This window comes from Balaenoptera acutorostrata, chromosome 2 (assembly GCF_949987535.1).
Source record: "Balaenoptera acutorostrata chromosome 2, mBalAcu1.1, whole genome shotgun sequence".
NCBI classification, from domain to species: Eukaryota; Metazoa; Chordata; class Mammalia; order Artiodactyla; family Balaenopteridae; genus Balaenoptera; species Balaenoptera acutorostrata.
Genome location: NC_080065.1, coordinates 97,418,971 through 97,438,982, shown reverse-complemented (window position 1 = coordinate 97,438,982; position 20,012 = coordinate 97,418,971). Strand labels below are relative to the sequence as shown.

The following is a 20,012-nucleotide window of genomic DNA, read 5'->3' as shown; positions in this document are numbered from 1 at the left end:
AAAAGAAATAAAATCAAAAATAAACAAATAGGACCTAATCAACTTAAAAGCTTCTGCACAGCAAAGGAAACCATCAGCAAAATGAAAAAATAACCTATGGAATGGAAGAAAATATTTGCAAAAGTTGCAACCAACAAGGGGTCAATATCCAAAATATACAATCAGCTCTTACAACTCAATATCAAAAAAACAACTCAATCAAAAAATGGGCAGAAGACCTGAATAGACATTTCTCCAAAGAAGATATACAGATGGCCAACAGCCACATGAAAAGATGCTCAACAGCACTCATTATTAGAGAAATGCAAATCAAAACCACAATGAGGTATCACCTCACACTAGTCAGAATGGTTATGACCAAAAAGTCTACAAATAATAAATGCTGGAGAGGGTGTGGAGAAAAGGGAACCCTCCTACACTGTTGATGGGAATGTAAATTGCTACAGCCACCATGGAGAACAGTTATGGAGGTTTCTTAAATGGAGGAAAAAAAACTAAAAACAGAGTTACTATATGATCCTGTAATCCCATTCCTGGGCATATATCTGGAAAAAAAGAAAACTCTAATTTATGTAATGATACAAGTACCCCAATATTAATTCATTCTTTAGCTGTGTCTATTCTGCCTTTAAGCTAACTAATGAGATCTTAAAATTTCTACCAAGATATTTATATTGGTATAAATACTGTTGTTGATTCATGTTGTTCTGTATGAATTAAATTCATCTGCTTCCTTTTTTCCCCATCTGCTTTCTGTCATGAATTACTGTTTTACAAAACAATTAAGTTTATTTTAAAATTACCAATGATTTATAATTACCAAGATAATCATTTTTCTTCCGATAATGGCTTTTTACAAATAGATGTTATAACAGACTGTCATTTTCAAGATTTTAATATCATACATATATTAATGGGCAGTCAGAGTTCAAACACAGGTGTATCTGCTTGTAACCCAAAGCCTTTTTACAATTCTTCCTGGAATGGATGAGTCGATATACATATGCTTATACTTTGTTCATATTTTGGAATATCTATAGTAAATGTTTCAAATTAAAAAATAGATGTTATACCATATCTTTAATAATGACTATAGTTTAACTTTTGTTTATTCAAATAACTAAATTTTCAGGTGTAAAGTCATCTATTTGGTGAATTTGGTGACTCTTCCATAGTGACAGATTTCCTCATGCAATTCTTGGCTGTCTCTTCATCTTTGTATTCCAGAGTCACTGTTTGACCTGTTCCTTTCTTAGATAGTTACCTCAGGTGTTTGTGGGAAAAGGGCAGGGCATGTTTTGTAGGTGAGTTTGTAGCTGGTCTTCTACTCTCTGACTCTATGCCCCTTCCAGGGGTCACTAGCCATGCAAGGGACTCCCTCTCTGGCCTCACAGCCTACACACACCACTTTATCTTGACAGCAAACTCCTTTTGCCCACTGCTCAGCACCTTTGGAGATAAAAGGAGGGGACTGACTGGTTTTCCTCCTCATAAAGAAATTACCCTATTACTCATCCCAATGTCCCAGAAACCTTATCTGCTTCTCATATTCATTGATTTTTAGGTTGCAGCTCCCTGAGAAACACTCCCACATCTGCAGTGACATTATCCTGCTTTCTTCGTTGATGTGCCTTTTCAAATTCATCAGCTTTCTTTTTTCCCCCTCTGCTTTCTTTCTGTCGTGAATTATTATTTTTTAACATAATTAAGATTAGTTTTAAAAATACCTCTTCAGCTCTTTTAAGAAATGTGGGAAAGCACGTGCATATGTTGAGCCAACCATCTTTATCCAAGTAATTTCTTTGCAGACTCCATTAAGTTAATTGAGCAAGAAAAATACTTTCTCAAAAATGATTATTTTTCCCTAAAATATGAAGGCTAAAAGTATTAAACTTATTTTTCATGAAATAATCATATAGATGGCAAGCAAGACAAGTCAGTTTTATTTTATTTTCTCCTGTGCTCATTAGTAAACTATCATCTCTTAGCTTCAAATCCACTCTTCTATTCTTCACTTTTTGTGATTCCGGGGGTGGGACTCTGCAAACCATTTCTCTTTGGCTAGCGGGATCGCCATTAGGCTCTGACAACAGGGGGCACTAGAGAGAGAGTAGACAACAGAAGAGAAAAAGGATACTGTCCTTCTAGGTTTTTTCCTCTTCCTGTTTTGATTCCTGTTACGTTCATCACCATCCAACAAAGATACACCTGGCAGTGGCTGGTTATTCCAGTAAGTGCAGCTGATTCCAGTTGCATTTTTTCCAACACTGGCAGAGCCAACATCACTGTGGCTTCTCACTGGCCCCATCTGCAGCCAGTTGGTACCCACTCCTTAAAAGTCTGGTTCCCAGTCCCGTGTAGCATCTCTGTGGCATTCCTGAGGCACTAACTCGGCTCAGCCACACCCTCTCCTCAGAAGTCTGAGCCCAAGCTCTGTGAGTCCCTCAGCCAAGATTCTAAATTTTTGATAATCCTAATCTCTTCCCTTAATTTTCTCAGTTCTAGGGACGGTCTGTGAAACCTTAGTGTTCCCTTTATCAGATGTCTAATTCCTGGATGACCATTCTTTATATTAAATTCTCTTGTTAAAATTACTCTGGTTTCTACCAACTACGTGGACTCAATAATATACTTCCCTACCTATCATGGATGTTTTCAGATGCTCAGTGAGCCTTCTGTCTTACTGTCAAAATAACCATTAATTTTATTACATGTGAAAAATATATACTATATGCTTATTGAAACATTGAAAAATACAGTTAAAGGAAAATGGACATGGTCCCCTCTCTCTAATAATTTCAAAGAAATGAGTTTGAAAGGGTAAATAAAAGCATTTCCATAAAATTTTTCTCTAAACAAGCTTTTCTGAAGCCCCAAAGCACCAAACTCCTCACTATATGTCTTTGGAAACCTTTTTATTCCAATAAATCAGGGTACTTTTCTATCCAAGACTGGGAAAGGGTTAATATGAAATGGATGCTATCAGTTGAATTGTATTTATATTTCTTTAACTCTTGATCTAAATTATAAATTTTCTTTTAAATAGGGAGCAAAAGAGAGCAAAAACTGATTAGATATTTATTAGGTTTATGTTTTAGTTTTGTAAAGATCCATGGATGCTAGCTAGTTGTTAGTAGTCAGAAGGACGGAAGGCATGAAAGCAGAAGAGACTTCAATGTGGATTATGAGCTGTGGCTTTCATCCTGATGCCCTAAGTGGTTAAATAGTTGAGTCCAAATACATACTCTCTGTGGCAGCTCCACCTCAGCAGGCAGCCACATTACCGGTTTTAAGAATCAAAAACTCCAGATGAAACAACAACACAACATATACAAGACCCGGACTTTTTCATAGCTGACTCACCAAGAAATACCAAAACATGCACATTTTGGGACTTGAACCACCTGCTTCATGAAAAGTCTGGCTTTTAACGTAAATGTCTCACATAGCTTGGCGGCCATGAGAATATGGACAAAAGCCATTTCTTTCTAAGGTAATCAGAAAATTAGGTGAGGAACCTTGACTATTAGTGCTGGTGCCTTAAAGGTACCCAACTACTGGCTGGCAAGCTGGGTATGGAGCAAGAGTGTAAGAAAACGACCAGTACTCTGCCAAGATGATGATTTTACCACCAGGCTGGAGCTGCCAGGCCATCTTTGAGATTGCCCTAAATGAATACTAGGGCAGCAACGCAGCCTGGACACAGAAATTGCTTCTGGGATGAGGGTGAGAAGCTTGTCTGCCTGTTCCAGATAAAAATAACTGGGTGACATATTATGAAAGAATACTTCATGAAGAACTTTAAAAACACGTATCTCCTTTCCAACCAAGAACCAGTCTTCTTTGTTGCTCAAATGTGGTGGTGGTGGTGAGATGAATTGGGAGATTGGGATTGACATACATATACTAACATGTATAAAATAGATAACTAATAAGAACTTGCTGTATAAAATAAATAAATTAAATTTAAAAAAACAACTATATTTTTAACCTAAGATTAACCTATTCAAGACCTAAAAGAGAACACCCAGAAAACCGTCTCCCCCAAAATTATTCTTTGAAGCTTGCCATAAGTTCGTAAAAATGTAGACTTTGTAACATGTTTTAAATCACAGTGATTTTTATCACTGTTTTTTGAGAAAAACAAACCAAGGATATGAATCTCTGTGCCAATAACTAATCTTACTAAGTGATGGAAACTATTCTTAAAATATAAGGGAGAATACATTTATTCATTCAATCAATATTTTTGAGTACCTTTTACATGATAGGCACTTTTATAAGCACTAGGTGAGCTTACTCAGGGGTTACAAAGAAAAATACTTTGTTTTTTTCCCTCATATTATTGAAATATCAACTATTTACCTTTTCTTAGTGTAGTGGGAGTCAGCTAGCAGGAGAAATGGACACTTAATTGTTGAAAATGAGCGAGCCACTATATTGAAAATCGTTGAAACCATAGGCAGAGAGTAGTGTCCAACTGAAGTAAATTCAGCTGACCTAAGTTTAACATTCTTTTTTCTATAAAATCACTGTGTGTTACATTAGAATTAAATGCACACATTTTACTACTATTTTGTACTCACCGCTATTACTTATATCCCACTCCATTCCTTAGATTCACTTTTTCTCTTGTTGGAATCCATCCTTTTGTAGTTCTCTCAGCAAGAATCTGTAAGAGGTAAATTCTATTAGATTTTGTCCAAAACTATTTCATCCTTACTCTTGAAGGATAATTTAGTGCTGTATAGTGCCTCAGGGTGTGAATCCTTTTTCCTCCACATTTAAAGAGTTTATTCTATTGCCTTCTACCATGCATTATCACACACATATGGAGAAAAACACTACAGTCAGCGTAAGTGTTGCTACTTTGTAGGAAATCTATAAAACAACTTTTAATTAGATTCTTCTATTTTTCACCTACTGTCATACCATGTACAGTTCTATAATTCTTGCCCTGCACAGAGGAATGTGGCTAAGGGAGCAAGTGGAGGCAAAAACTAGGCCATGAGCTACTCACCCAAATCATGAAATTAATGGACAGCACCTGCCAGAAGGTACTGCTTTCTATTTCATGCAAAAGTGTCGTACAGGGTGGTGGTATCACTATAGTGTATATAGGACTGAATTTTTATTTCTCATATTTACCACTTAGGTCACTATCTATTTGAGGATCTATGTCTTTCTTCAACTCAGAAGACACTCTCTCATTTCTTCAAATCTAGACTCTTTCCCATGGCTATATTTCTTATTTTTGGAACATATATTGGGTATAGGTTAGAATTTCTCAATCTATTTTCTGACCTGGGTCTTTAATTTTATTTTCACTTTTTTCCCCAAATTTCAGTGTTTTGTTCTAGGTCTTCCAATTTATTATCTCTTTAGTAATGTTCACCTATTAATTAAAACATGACAATAATTTTCAATTCCAGAATCTCTAATTGGTTCTTTTTAGTTTTCCCTATTCTTGAGTCACATCTGTCTGTATTTCATGATTCCTTTATCTTATTTTGTAAATATTACTTATTCCTGTATCCCTTTTAGGATTTCAAAGATACTTGTTTTTAAAATCTGTTTTGGAAGACTGCCTTAGTAATTGTATTTCTTTGAATGACAATTCACCTGCTTACTGAGTTTATCAGCCATCTTTCACGAAGTTTTGTTTTCCTCTTCTTGGGTAAGACTCCTCTCTCCTTTTGCTCACTGTCATAGTGATGTAGCATCTAGATACTTTAAATATATATTTTAAATATTTTGTCTAGCATTGCTATGTTGGGGGTGTTCAGGCAGGTGGACAATGCATCACTTAACAATACCATTTTAATTAGAATGTACATTTCTAATGTATTATTTGTTAAACCAGGAGGTACTCAAAAATATTTTATCTATTTGCAAAGTTAGCATTCAGAAATTTTTCTGAAAGACCTATGTTTCTAATTACACAGTTCAGAGACCAGCAAGCTATGACCTAATCCAAACTGCCACCTGATTTTTAAGGCAATCAGCTGGCGATTGTTTTTACATTTTTAGGGAATTGTCAAAAAACAAAGAATAATGTGCAATAAAGACCATACTTGGCCCTTTACAGAAAATGTTTGCTGACCCCTGCCATAGTCTTTCTTTGAATACTATCCCAACGACTTTGGTCCCTGATTTTTTTAAAAAGAGACTTAATTTTTTAGAGTTTTAGGTTCACAGCAAAACTGAGTGGAAGGTACAGAGATTTTCCATAAATTCCCTGCCCCAGCACATGCATAGCCTCCCTCATTATCAACATCCCCACCGGAGTGGTACTTTTGTCACATTTGATGAACCTACATTGACACATCATTATTAGCTAATATCCATAGTTTACACTAGGGTTCATTCTTGGTGTTGTACATTCTCTGAGTTTGGACAAATGTATAATGATATGTATTCACTATCATAGGATCATACAGAGTAGTTTTACTGCCCTAAAAATTGTCTGTGCTCCATCTATTTATCCCTCCCTCCCCACTATCCCCTGGCAAAGACCACTCTTTTCCCTGTCTCCATAGTTTTGCCTTTTCCAGGATGTCATATAGCTGGAATCCTACATTATGTAGCCTTTTCAGACTTGCTTATTTCATTCAATAATATGCCTTTAAGGTTCCTCCTTTTTTTTCATGGCTTGATAGCTAATTTTTCACAGCACTAAATAATATTCCATTGTATGCACCATAGTTTATTTGTCCATTCACTTTGGAAGGACATCTAGATTGCTTCAAAGTTTTGGCAATTATAAGACTGCTATGAACACCTGTGTGCAGGATATTGTGTGGACATGTTTTCAACTCCTTTGGGTAAATACCAAGGAGTGTAATTGCCAAATCACATGGTAAGAGTATATTTGGTTTTCTGTAAGAAACCACCAAACTGTATTCCAAAGTGGTCGCACTATTTTGCATTCCCTCAGGCAGTGCATGAGAATTCCTACTGTTCTCTGTCCTCTTCAGCTTTAGGTGTTGTCAGTGGTTCTGGATTTTGGCCATTTTAATGGGTATGAAATGGTATCTCTTTGCTTTAATTTGAATTTCCCTAATGACATATGATGTTGAATATCTTTTCACATGCTTATTTGTCATCTGTATACCTTCTTTGGTGAGGTATCAAAGTTTTTGGCCTATTTTAAAATCAGGTTGGTGGCTCTTATTGTTGAGTTTTAAGGATACTTTGTATATTTTGGATAACAGTTGTTTATCAGACATGTCTTTTGCATATATTTTCTCCCAGTCTGTGGTTTATCTTTTCATTCTCTTCACAGTCTCTTTCACAGAGCAGAAAAAATTTTAATTTCAATGATGTCTAATTTATCAATTCTTATTTTATGGATCATCTTTTGGTGTTATACCTAAAACTCAAGGTCATCTAGATTTTCTCCTATGTTATCTCTAGGATTTTTATAGATTTGCATTTTACATTTAGGTATATGATCCATTTTGAGTTAATTTTGTGAGGGATGTAAGGATTTGTCTAGATTCATTTTTTTTTTTTTTTTGCATGTGGATGGTCCAGTTGTTCCAGTACAATTTGTTGAAAAGACTATCTTTTCTCCATTATATTACCTTTGCTCTTTTGTAAAAGATCAGTTGACAGTATTTATGTGGGGGCTATTTCTGGGCTTTCTACTATGTTCAATTGATCTATTTGTCCATTCTTTCACCAATAGCACACTTTCACAATCACTGTATCTTATAGGAATTCTTGAAGCCAAGTAATGTTAGTCCTCCAACTTTGTTCTTTTCCTTCAATATTGTGTTGGCTATGTTGGGTCTTTTACCATTCCATATAAACTTTAGAGTCAGTTTGTCAATATGCACAAAATAACTTGCTGGGATTTGATTAGAATTTCATTGAGGGACTTCCCTGGTGGCTCAGTGGTTAAGAATCCGCCTGCCAGTGCAGGGGACATGCATTCGAGCTCTGGTCCAGGAAGATCCCACATGCCACGGAGCAATTAAGCCCGTGTGCCACAGCTACTGAGCCCATGTGCCACAACTACTGAAGCCGATGCACCTAGAGCACGTGCTCTGCAACAAGAGAAGCCACCGCAATGAGAAGACCACATACCACAACGAAGAGTAGCTCCCGCTCGCTGCAACTAGAGAAAGCCCGTGCGAAGCAACGAAGACCCAAAGCAGCCAAAAGATTACAAAACAAAAAAGAATTGCATTGAATCCATAGATCAAGGTAGGAAGAACTGACATCTTCACAATATTGAGTTTTCCTATCCATAAACATTGACTACATTTATTCTTTGATTTCTTTTATCAGAGTTTTGTAGTTTTCTTCTTACAGATATTATACATATTTTATTAGATTTCTTCCTAGGTATTTACTTTTGGGGGATGTTACTATATATGGTATTTTGTTTTTAATTTCAAATTCCACTTGTCCACTGCTGGGGTAAAGGAAAGCAATTTACTTTGGTATATTAACCTGGTTTCCTGCAACTTTGCTATCATTGCTTATTAGTTCCAGAAACTTTTTGGCAATTCTTTTGAATTTTCAACATAGAAAATCATGTCATCTGTGAACAGTCTTATTTCTCCCTTACCAATCTAGGAATACCTATTAATTACTTTTCTTATTGCATTAGTTTGGACTTTAAGTGTGTTGTCGAAAAGTAGTTGTGAAAGGTAACATCCTTGCCTTGTTCCTGATCTTAGTGGGAAAACTGCAAGGATAACAGCATTAAATATGATGTTAGTGGTAGATCATTTTTCTGCTTCAGTCTCTTTTATGAATTAATTATTTTTAACTTCTTCACTGGACTATAATTGCTTTACATTGTTGTGTTAGTTGCTGTTGTATAACAAAGTGAATCAACTATACGTATACATATATCCCCATATCTCCTCCCTCTTGTTTCTCCCTCCCACCCTCCTTATCCCACCGCTCCAGGTAGTCAGAAAGCATCAAGCTGATCTCCCTATGCTATGCGGCTGTGTCCCACTAGCTATCTATTTTACATTTGGTAGTCTATATATGTAAATGGCACTCTCTCACTTCATCCCAGCTCACCCTTCCCCCTCCCTGTGTCCTCAAGTCCTTTCTCTAAGTCTGCATCTTTATTCCTGTCCTACACCTAGGTTCTTCAGAACCTTTTTATTTCTTTTAGATTCCATATATATGTGTTAGCATACAGTATTTTTCTCTTTCTGACTTACTTCACTCTGTATGACAGACTCTAGGTCCATCCATCTCACTACAAATAACTCAATTTCTTTTCTTTTTATGGCTGAGTAATATTCCATTGTATATATGAGCCACATCTTCTTTATCCATTCATCTGTCAATGGACACTCAGGTTGCTTCCATGTCTTGGCTATTGTAAAGAGTGCCGCAATGAACATTGTGGTACATGACTCTTTTTGAATTATGGTTTTCTCAGGGTATGTGCCCAGTAGTGGGATGGCTGGGTCATATGGTAGTTCTGTTTTTAGTTTCCTAAGGAACCTCCATACTGTTCTCCATAGTGGCTGTACCAATTTACATTCCCACCAACAGTGCAGGAGGGTTCCCTTTTCTCCACACCCTCTCCAGCATTTATTGTTTGCAGATTTTTGATGATGCCATTCTGACCGGTGTGAGGTGATACTTCATTGTAGTTTTGATTTGCATTTCTCTAATGATTAGTGATGTTGAGCATCCTTTCATGGGTTTGTTGGCAATCTGTATATCTTCTTTGGAGAAATGTCTATTTAGGTCTTCTGCCCATTTCTGGATTGGGTTGTTTGCTTATTTGATATTGAGCTCCATGAGGGGCTTGTAATTTTGGAGATTAAGCCTTTGTCAGTGGCTTCATTTGCAAATATATTCTCCCATTCTGAGGGTTGTCTTTTTGTCTTGTTTATGGTTTCCTTTGCTGTGCAAAAGATTTAAATTTCATTAGGTCCCATTTGCTTATTTTTGCTTTTATTTCCATTTCTGTAGGAGGTGGGTCAAAAAGGATCTTGCAGTGATTTATGTCATAGAGTGTCCTGCCTATGTTTTCCTCTAAGAATTTTATAGTGTCTGGCTTTACATTTAGGTCTTTAATCTATTTTGAGTTTATTTTTGTGTATGGTGTCAGGGAGTGTACTAATTTCATTCTTTTACATGTAGCTGTCCAGTTTTCCCAGCACCACTTAAGAAGAGGCTGTCTTTTCTCTATTGTATATTCTTGCCTCCTTTATCAAAAATAGGGTGACCATATGTGCATGGGTTTATCTCTGGGCTTTCTCTCCTGTTCCATTGATCTGTATTTATGTTTTTGTGCCAGTACCATACTGTCTTGATTATGTAGCTTTGTAGTATAGTCTAACTCTGGGAGCCTGATTCCCCCAGCTCTGCTTTTCTTTTCAAGATTGTTTTGGCTATTTGAGGTCTTTTGTTTTTCTATACAACTTCTGAAATTTTTTGTTCTAGTTCTGTGAAAAATGCCAGCGGTAGTTTATAGGGATTGCATTGAATCTGTAGATTGCTTTTGGTAGTATAATCATTTTCACAATGTTGATTCTTCCAATCCAAGAACATGGTATATCTCTCCATCTGTTTGTATCATCTTTATTTTGTTTCATCAGTGTCTTATAGTTATCTGCATAGAGGTCTTTAGTCTCCTTAGGTAAGTTTAGTCCTATGTATTTTACTCTTTTTGTTGCAATGGTAAATGGGTGTGTTTCCTTAATTTCTCTTTCATATTTTTCATAATTAGTGTAATGCATCACTGTGCATTAATTTTGTATCCTGCTACTTTACCGAATTCATTGATTAGCTCTAGTAGTTTTCTGGTAGCATCTTTAGGATTCTCTATGTACAGTATCATGTCATCTGCCAACAGGGACAGTTTTACTTCTTCTTTTCTGATTTGGATTCCTTTTATTTCTTTTTCTTCTCTGATTGCTGTGGCTAAAACTTCCAAAACTATGTTGAATAATAGTGGTGAGAGTGGGCAACCTTGTCTTGTTCCTGATCTTTGTGAAATGGTTTCAGTTTTTCACCATTGAGAACGATGTTGGCTGTGGGTTTGTCATATATGGCCTTATTATGTTGAGCTAAGTTTCCTCTATGCCTACTTTCTAGAGGGTTTTTATCATAAATGGGTGTTGAATTTTGTCCAAAGCTTTTTCTGCATCTATTGAGACGATCATGTGGTTTTTATCTTTCAATTTGTTAATACAGTGTATCATATTGATTCATTTTCGTATATTGAAGAATCCTTGCATTCCTGGGATAAACCCCACTTAATCATGGTGTATAATCCTTTTAATGTGCTGTTGGATTCTGTTTGCTAGTATTTTGTTAAGGATTTTTGCATCTATGTTCATCAGTGATATTGGCCTGCAGTTTTCTTTTTTTGTGACATCTTTGTCTGGGTTTGGTACCAGGGTGATGGTGGCCTCGAAGAATGAGTTTGGAAGTGTTCCTCCCTCTGTTATATTTTGGAAGATTTTGAGAAGGATAGGTGTGAGCTCTTCTCTAAATGTTTGACATAATTCGCCTGTGAAGCCATCTGGTCCTGAGATTTTGTTTGTTGGAAGATTTTTCTTCACAGTCTCAATTTCAGTGCTTGTGGTTGGTCTGTTTATATTTTCTATTTCTTCCTGGTTCAGTCTCAGAAGGTTGTGCTTTTCTAAGAATTTGTCCATTTCTTCGAGGTTGTCCATTTTATTGGCATATAGTTGTTTGTAGTAATCTCTCATGATCCTCTGTATTTCTGCAGTGTCAGTTGTTACTTCTCCTTTTTCATTTCTAATTCTATTGATTTGAGTGTTCTCCCTTTTTCTCCTGATGTCTCTGGCTAATGGTTTATCAATTTTGTTTATCTTCTCAAAGAACCAGCTTTTAGTTTTATTGATCTTTGCTATTGTTTCCTTCATTTCTTTTTCATTTATTTCTGATCTGTTCTTTATGATTTCTTTCCTTCTACTAACTTTGTGGGGTTTTTGTTCTTCTTTCTCTAATTGCATTAGGTGTAAAGTTAGGTTGTTTGAGATTTTTCTTGTTTCTTGAGGTAGGATTTTATTGCTATAAACTTCCCTCTTAGAACTGCTTTTGTTGCATCCCATAGGTTTTGGGTCATCATGTTTTCATTTTCATTTGTTTCTAGGTATTTTTTGATATCCTCTTTGATTTCTTCAGTGATCTCTTTGTTATTTAGTAGTGTATTGTTTAGCCTCCATGTGTTTGTATTTTTTACATATTTTTTCCTGTAATTGATATCTAGTCTCATAGTGTTGTGGTCGGAAAAGATACTTGATACAATTTCAATTTTCTTAAATTTACCAAGGCTTGACTTCTGACCCAAGATATGATCTATCCTGGGGAATGTTCCATGAGCACTTGAGAAGAAACTCTATTCTGTTGTTTTTGAATGGAATATCCCATAAATAACAATTAAGTCCATCTTGTTTAATGTATCATTTAAAGCTTGTGTTTCCTTATTTATTTTCTTTTTGGATGATCAGTCCATTGGTGAAAGGGGGGTTTTATAATCCTGTACTATGATTGTTTTACTGTCAATTTCCCATTTTTTGGCTGTTAGCATTTGCCTTATATATTGAAGTGCTCCTATGTTGGGTGCATAAATATTTACAATTGTTATATTTTCTTCTTGGATTGATCCCTTGATCAATATGTAGTGTCCTTCTTTGTCTCTTGTAATAGTCTCTATTTTAAAGTCTATTTTGTCTGATATGAGAATTGCTACTCCAGCTTTCTCTTGATTTCCATTTGAATGAAATATCTTTTCCCATCCTGTCACTTTCAGTCTCTATGTGTCCCTAGGTCTGAAGTGGGTCTCTTGTAGACAGCATGTATATGTGTCTTGTTTTTGTGTCCATTCAGCCCGTCTATGTCTTTTGGTTGGAGCATTTAACCCATTTAGATTTAATGTAATTACTGATATGTATGTTCCTATTACCATTGTCTCAATTGTTTTGGTTTTGTTATTGTAGGTCTTTTCCTCCTCTTGTGTTTCCTGCCTAGAGAAGTTCCTTTAGTATTTGTTGTAAAGCTGGTTTTGTGGTGCTGAATTCTCTTAACTTTTGCTTGTCTCTAAAGGTTTTAATTTCTCCCTCGAATGTGAATGAGATCCTTGCTGAGTAGAGTAATCTTGGTTGTAGGTTTTTCCCTTTCATCACTTTAAATATGTCCTGCCACTCCCTTCTGGTTTGCAGAGTTTCTGCTGAAAGATCAGTTGTTAACCTTATGGGGATTCCCTTGTGTGTTATTTGTTGTTTTTCCCTTGCTCCTTTTAATTTTTTTTCTTTGTATTTAAATTTTGATAGTTTGATTATTATGTGTCTTGGCATGTTTCTCCTTGGATTTATCCTGTATGGGACTTTCTGTGCTTCCTGGACTTGATTAACTATTTCCTTTCCTATATTAAGGAACTTTTCTACTATAATCTTTTCAAATATTTTCTCAATCCCTTTCTTTTGCCCTTCTTCTCCTGGGACCCCAATAATTCGAATGTTGGTGCATTTAATGATGTTCCAGGGGTCTCTAAGACTATCCTCAATTGTTTTCATTCTTTTTTCTTTATTCTGCTCTGTGGTAGTTATTTCCACTATTTTATCTTCCAGGTCACTGCTCCGTTCTTCTGCCTCAGTTATTCTGCTATTGATCCTTTCTAGAGAATTTTTAATTTCATTTATTGTGTTGTTCATCATTATTTGTTTGCTCTTTAGTTCCGCTAGGTCCTTGTTTAAAGTTTCTTGTATTTTCTCCATTCTATTTCCGAGATTTTGGATAATCTTTACTATCATTACTCTGAATTCTTTTTCAGGTAGACTGCCTGTTTCCTCTTGATTTGTTTGGTCTGGTGGGTTTTTATCTTGCTCCTTCATCTGCTGCATGCTTCTCTGTCTTCTCATATTGCTTAACTTAATGTGTTTGGTGTCTCCTTTTTGCAGGCTGCAGCTTCGTAGTTCCCATTGTTTTTGGTGTCTGCCCCCAGTGGGTAAGGTTGGTTCAGTGGGTTGTGTAAGCTTCTTGGTGGAAGGGGCTGGTGCCTGTGTTCTGGTGGATGAGGCTGGATCTTGTCTCTCCGGTTGGCAGGACCGTGTCCTGTGGTGTGTCTTGGGGTGTCTGAAGTTATTATGATTTTAGGAAGCCTCTCTGCTAATGGGTTTGGTTGTGTTCCTGTCTTGCTAAGTTGTTGGGCATGGGGTGTCCAGCACTGGAGCTTGCTGGTTATAGAGTGGAGGTGGGTCTTAGCATTGAGGTAGAGATCTCTGGGAGAGTTCTCGCTAATTGATATTACATGGGGCTGGGAGGTCTCTGGTGGTCCAGTGTCCTAAACTCGGCTCTCCCACCTCATAGGCTCGGTCTGACACCCGGCCAGAGCACCAAGACACTGTCAGCCACACAGCTCAGAAGGAAAGGGAGAAAAAAATAAATAAATAAAATAAAATAAAGTTATTAAAGTAAAATTTTTTAAAATATATTATTAAAAATATAAAAAAGTAAAAATAAGAAGAGAGCAACCAAACCACTAAAAAAATCCACCAATGATAACTAGTGCTAAAAACTAAGCTAAGATAAACATATAAATCAGAAACTAGTCAGTAGCATACAGCACACCCCAAGTCTACAGTTGCTCCCAACGTCCACCACCTCAGTTTTGGGATGATTCATTGTCTATTCAGGTATTCCACAGATGCAGGGTACATGAAGTTGATTGTGGAGATTTAATCCACTGCTCCTGAGGCTGCAGGGAGAGATTTCCCTTTCTCTTTGTTCACTTCACACAGCTCCTGGCTTTCAGCTTTGGATTTGGCCCTGCCTATACATGTAGGTGGCCTGAGGGTGTCTGTTCCCGCCCAGACAGGATGAAGTTAAAGAAGTAGCTGATTTGGGGGCTCTGGTTCATGCAGGCTGGTGGAGCGGGGGAGAGGGGGAGGAGTATGGAGTGCGGGGCGAGGCTGCAGCAGCAGAGGCCAGAGTGAAATTGCACCAGCCAGAGGCGCACCGTTTGTTCTCCCGGGGACTTTGTCCCTGGATCACTGGACCCTGGCAGTGGCGGGCTGCACAGGCTCCCAGGAGGGGAGGTCTGGACAGTGACCTGTGCTCGCACACAGGCTCCTTGGTAGCTGCAGCAGCAGCCTTAGCGTTTCATGCCTGTCTCTGGGGTCCGCGCTGATAGCCTCGGCTCGCACCTGTCTCTGGAGCTCGTTTAGGCAGCGCTCTTAATCCCCTCTCCTCGCACACCAGGAAACAAAGAGGCAAGAAAAAGTCTCTTGCCTCTTAGGCAGGTCCAGACTTTTTCCCGGACTCTCTCTCGGGCTGGTGAGTGCTGGTTGGCAGCGATCCTCTGTTTGGGAATCTCTCCACTTTGCCCTCCGCACCCCTGGGGCTGCGCTCTCCTCCGTGGCTCCGAAGCTCCCCCCTCCACCACCCGCAGTCTCCGCCCGCGAAGGGGCTTCCTAGTGTGTGGAAACCTTTCCTCCTTCACAGCTCCCTCCCACTGGTGCAGGTCCCGTTCCTGTTCCTTGTCTCTGTTTTTTTTTTTTTTTTCTTTTGCCCTACCCAGGTACATGGGGAGTTTCTTGCCTTTTGGGAAGTCTGAGGTCTTCTGCCAGCGTTCAGTAGGTGTTCTGTAGGAGTTGTTCCACATGTAGATGTATTTCTGATGTATTTGTGGGGAGGAAGGTGATCTCCACATCTTACTCCTCCGCCATCTTGAAGGTCCTCTCAGTGGTAGATTTTTTTAGATTTTCTTTATCAAGTTGAGGAGGTTTCCCTCTTTTCCTAGTTTAATGAGAAATTTATTATGAGTGCGTGTTGTATTTTGTCAATGATTTGTCTGCATCTATTGATACCATCTCAATGATTTTACTTAAAAAAATTTGGAGTGAAGCTCAGAAATTTATCTTTTACATTAGAAACTTAGATCATTCTGATTCCTCTGAGATACCCTGTCCATGGGAGTTTATACATCATACTGATTTTAGGGACACTTTGAGATTCACCAAACTAAGTTTTCCCAAAATGTTTATAACTGAGTCTAATCAGTTGACCATCCTGTCACTGATTACAGAGCCATGTGTTAATAGTCAATTATTTCCTATATTAGCCCAAACCAAATACCATATCTAAGTGTAGACTCCTTTCTGAGATCAAAACTGAGGAAATAAGTTCCTTTCTGTTTTTCATTTTTTTCTCACATTATTGAAATTTCAGACTATTTTCTTTTCTTGGTACAGTAATGGCAGACTGAAGAGAGAAAGTGGAAGTTACTGGCTGAAAAAATGAGTCACTAAATCAAGAATGTTTGAAAACCATAGCCAGAGAGGAGAATCTCAGTTGAAGTAATAAATTCATCAGACCAAACTTAACATTCTTTCCAAAATAACTGAGTTCTATTTTAGAACTAAAAAGAACCAAATGCTACATTTGCCCCTGAGTATAGTTTGGATAGCAGGCCAGTTAATAAAAATGCTTCCAATTCTAGATGGTGGAGCCCTAAAACTTTTTAATTCTAGGTATTAAAAACTGCTGAAAAATTTTGGCTCAGACAGAAATGTTGCAGGGCAAATTTACATCCCTTTTCTAACATAGAGGGGCAAGAAGAGCTTCTAAAATTGCTTACAGAGCTAGTTTTCAAAGATGTGAAGGCCAGGGGTGAATTTCAGTTTGTATTGAGAAAATAGTCCTTACTTGCCATCTTTCTCTTCTCAGAGGCAGGCAGTCCAGGAATTAATCGGCTGCAGAAACACGGGTGGAAGTTTTGATGTGCACAGAGAGTGGCTCAAGCAGGGAATGTTAAGGGAAGTCTGACGTGTAACATAGTTTTGTGGCTTGGTTTCTAATCTGATTTGTTGATTGAAACATAGTGACTACACTTGACTATTTTTCAAAGCCTGGAGACAGCATGATCCCTTCCCATCTTAGACTGTTAGTCCATAATCATGCTCAAAGTGTTTTGTGTTACAGAGCATAAGGAATATGTTTCACCGTGAAGAAAGAAAAGTAACCCTCCTTTGCTATTCTTTATCTAGCTACCGGTTTCTTTCTCCCAACTGAATATAAAGTACATTTTCCACTTTAAAAATCACCCTTTAGAAATTTTGTTCTTATTAGCTGTGGCAAAGAAGACAAAAAGTGATTATAGTTTCTATCCTGAGCCTCAGATCCTGGTTACAGCTGACAAGTCTATACTCTAGTAGGAATAAAATCTTAAGTGATTGCTATCTCGCTGGCTTCCTATACAATACAAAGACAAACTGTGACCCCAGTTCTTTTGAAAAACTGAAATATGTCATTAAGTCTATCCAAGTTATACTGTTGGCAAAGCAAAATTGTTCTGTCCCCAAACCAGAACATTTCTTAAGCCCTGGGTTATATGGTGGCAATAAGTAAACCCTTCCTCTGATCTTGATTCCAAATGAAAAATATGAGCAATAATGTCTGGTATTATTCATTTGGAACTGATGATACCATCTGTTTCTTGTTACCAAAACCACGTGGCTGTAACCTAAAAGTTAATTGTTGATGACCTTACTGAATTACTCCTTTTGGTTAACTTTGAGGTTGCTTTTAACTTTTCCTGATAAAGTTTTTTTGTGTGTTTGTTTTTAAGGTGTTAGAGGACTGAAAGGCACTCAGGTGGAGCTTCATCTTGTCCAAATGACAACTGCTGATTTGGGTGCCATTAGTCCATTTTCATTATTCATTCCTTGAAAGCAAGCATCTGACCCATATGGGGAGCCATGGACCCCCAAAGGAACAGAGCAGTGAGCACAGGAAGAACCTGCCCAAGTTGTGGGGAATCTTCCACCTCTTCTTCAAGCACTGTTGCTACTAGTATTGGCCCTTACCTCTGTCAACTTCCTTCTCCTTTTAGTCAAGTTCTAAAATCTGACAATCTCATTTGAGGCTCTGAAATGCCCAGGCATTTTTTTGACTCTCTGCCTAATAGCAAGAGTGTAATAATCTTTCTGGCTGGAGCAGAACTTAGCTTCATCACCAGGTGTTCATTATTTCTACTTTTTAAAAATTATCTAAGGCAAGGATGCACAAACTACAGCCCACAGGCCAAATTCAGGCCACCATCTTTTTTTGTAAACAGTTTTACTGGAACACAACCATGTTCATTCTTTACACATTTTCCTGTGGCTGTTTTCTCTCTACAATGGGAAAGTTGAGTAACTGCAACAGAAACCATACAGCAAACAAAGCTTAAGATATTTACTATCCCTTTACAAGAAATGTTCACACACCTCTGGTCTAGGGTCCTGATACAATTTATTTAGGATTTTCTCTTACTTCTGTGTGACCATGCTACAGCTCAGTTTTCTCATCTGTAAACTGAAGATAGAAATAGACCCCTCTCACAGGGTTCTTGTGAGGATGAAACTAGATAATGCATGGGAAGCACTCAGCACAGGGTCTACAGAAGCACTCAATAAATGTTAGTTAGTATTGTTGGGACTTGATGTCTTGTTTGAAGCTATCAATTTGAACTATTTCTTGTGAAGCAGTTAGAACAGAGAACAAGACCTTCAAATCTGGGTTCAATCCCTATAGTACAGGTTACTACTTATACTACTTTAAGCAAGTTATTTTACCTTTATCATTTTATCTATATCATGGAAATAATGAAAGCTACCATGGAGGGTGGTTGTACACATGACAGATTAAATGCATATCTCCTTCCAATGTCTCCCAATGTCTAACTAAAAAGACAGAAAAGAAGTAAAAAGCCCCAAGTCTACAAAATCAAAGAGCACTGGTGAAAAGATGAAGCAGGTAGGAAATGCCAACAAATATTTACAAGCCAGAAAGCAGAACCTTAAGAGGGAACTGGTTAGAGAAAGCTGCAAGCTAAATGTGGACAATGGGGGAAGATATAAAGCAAGCCAAGCCACACAAGTCTAGATGAAAGGACTTAGAAAAGGGAGGAACAAAGAATCTCAGGAGGTGGATGGGTGTTTGTGTAAGAAGCAGTTAGGGCACTACTTCACCTCTCCTGTTCTGTCATAAGACTGGAAGACTGAAACCAGAGGGACTCTGAATTCAGCATAAAGCAGTGATGTTCACAAGTAGATGTTGTCATGCTGAAAGCAGGGAGATTAAGTGGAAGTATACATGTATATGGTGAGATTCCCACCCTCCTTTCCTACGTGCCTCCGAGAAGCCTGGCAGTCTTAGTTCCCTAGCAGGAGAGCAAAGGATTTCTCTGTAGAGAAACTTCCTGAGTCATGAAACAACTCTTGAATATTGGGACCATAGGAGGGCATTATTGCACATCCTCATGCTGCTGTGCAGCTCAGCAATTGACAAAACTTCCAATGAGCTTCCTAGTACCTTGTGCTTAAACAAGAACAAACATCAAAGGCCTAAAGACATTGAAATAAAACACCTCATAACAATGACACCAAGACAGACAAACGTTAAAAACATGGTAGAAACAAAATTTCAAAGCAACCTAAATGTCCATTGACAGAGGAATGGATAAAGAAGATGTGGTACATATATACAATGGAGTATTACTCAGCCATAAAAAAGAATGAAATAATGCCATTTGCAGCAACATGGATGGACCTAGAGATTGTCATACTGAGTGAAGTCAGACAAAGAAAGAGAAATATCATATGATATCCCTTATAGGTAGAATTGTAAAAGAAATGATACAAATGAAATTATTTACAAAACAGAAACAGACTCACAGACTTAGAGAATGAACTTATGGTTACCGGGGGGAAACATGGGGGGGGGGAAGGATAGTTAGGGAGTTTGGGATCAACATGTACACATGGCTATATTTAAAATGGATAACCAACAAGGACCTACTGTATAGCACCAGGAACTCTACTCAATGCTATGTTGCAGCCTGGATGGGAGGGTAGTTTGGGGGAGAATGGATACATGTATATGTATGGCTGAGTCCCTTTGCTGTGAACCTGAAACTATCACAACATTGTTAACCAGGTATACTCCAATATAAAATAAAAAGTTAAAAAAGAAAAGAAAAGAAAAAAAGAACCCAAAGCTACCAGAGAAGA

At 37.7% G+C, this 20,012-nt stretch overlaps 1 protein-coding gene across 1 annotated transcript in view; it reads right to left on the bottom strand.

The window, feature by feature from the left end:
• Nucleotides 1-4,641, bottom strand: part of KCNN2 (potassium calcium-activated channel subfamily N member 2) — a 316,641-nt gene extending 312,000 nt beyond the window's left edge. Inside the window, exon 1 of the mRNA XM_007192113.2 lies at nucleotides 4,587-4,641. The gene's annotated coding sequence lies outside the window, so the exon portion shown is untranslated. The remainder of the gene's footprint in view (nucleotides 1-4,586) is intronic.
• Nucleotides 4,642-20,012: the final 15,371 nt, after the last annotated feature.